The sequence below is a fragment of the Urtica dioica genome, chromosome 8 (assembly GCF_054948205.1).
Source record: "Urtica dioica subsp. dioica isolate 48M chromosome 8, U.dioica_male_clone48M_v1_H2, whole genome shotgun sequence".
In the NCBI taxonomy this organism is placed as follows: Eukaryota; Viridiplantae; Streptophyta; class Magnoliopsida; order Rosales; family Urticaceae; genus Urtica; species Urtica dioica.
The window spans coordinates 6,403,886-6,405,539 of NC_142763.1; positions in this window are offsets into that span (position 1 = coordinate 6,403,886).

The following is a 1,654-nucleotide window of genomic DNA, read 5'->3' on the forward strand; positions in this document are numbered from 1 at the left end:
GTGAGCAATCATAGTACATGCACCTTCATAACTATGCTCACTAACTACCAATTTTATAGGAATCTTTGGCCACATGAGCAACCACCGGTTGGTTCATGCATGAGTCAACCCAACATTTCACTGAAAGAAATCTAGCTCATACGCACTAGCGTAACTAGTACACGCAGAGATCAACCCTCCCACCTATCGTCAGAGACACAACCTTGGTATTGGAATCAGAAAAGCCCTTCCGAATGGAACTGACCACCATGTTTAGAAAACCGCCGGTCACGAGGGGATCTTTCATCCTCACGGTGTTGTGTCAATGTTGGAGACCTACGACTCAATATACTTTCAGTATTTTAATTTTCCTAGCATTAACTTTAATCTAGGTGATCCACTCGAGTTAACTAAGTCATATTAAAAACTCGAGTGTTTCTAAGCTACCCTTAAAAACAGATGTTTCGATATAGCTTAGTGATTAGGAATTCGTGACATCTAGTCTTGATTATCCTAAAAGTATTCCATCACGGAAAAGCTCCCAGTAGAGAAGGTGAGACACTAGGTCTTCTTAAGTACCTCTCAGCTTAGCCTCTTATCGGCTTGGTGACAGAGCTCTCCGATCCGGTCAACTCATTCATTAATTAACTATCATAATCCAATTAGACAATTTTAATGAATGAAAGCCCATGACAACCATTAACATACGATACATGATCTAAGTTATAGCATACAAGCATGGCATAGTAATTAAATAAACAAGCAAGAGCATGCAAGAATGGTTTGATTCGGATTGATCGTTTCCTATTTGATTCTATAAAGTAAATCAAGATGAGCCCAATCATATTTTCCCATGGATTCAATTGGGCCCATTCTTATGTCCCTTAGAAAAATAAATCAATATCAAATTATTTAATTTTTCTAATTTTTTATCGACAAAATTAATTAAGTAAGAGCACATTCCAATGTCCCATTTAAAATAAATCGATATCATAATCATTTATTTTGTAATGTTTTAAATAAAAAATCATTAGGGCTCAGCCCATACAATTATTTGAATAAAACATTTAAAAAACTTAAATTTTTTTTTTTCGGTAAATTTTTTTTTTTTTAATGAGTGGGCCCGTGGGCCCACTAGGGTTTCCGGGCTGAGGCCCGGACGAATCCTCTAATCTTGACCTAGGTCAAGATTAGACTTGAGGCTGCACCGGACCGCCGCCGCCACGAGGGCGCGGCCCGGCACGAAGAGGACGGCCGAAACTTGTCACAAAATTTTGTGACAAGTTTTCTTGTGGCGTAGTCGTGGAGGCTTTCTTCGTCCGTCATGCTTCTTCGTTGTGTGTCCGTCTCTCGCCGATCGTCGTGATCAAGAACGTCGCACCATCGGATTACAACAATAATAATAATAATTACATAAAACCTATACCCTTTGAATTTCGGGTTTACAAATAATCTAGAAAAGCGAGAATCAAATATTTTACGATCAAATCACGAATCACAATCCACATATCATATATTGAATTGCACGAAATTCACATCCACATATAATTTCATTCAAACCATATTTAAATTAATTACAAGAATGAATCGATTAATTAATCATAACAACTAGCTCTGATACCACTTGTTGGGGGATCGAGCGCGCATCGGACACGAACGATCGCTCCGACGCGCC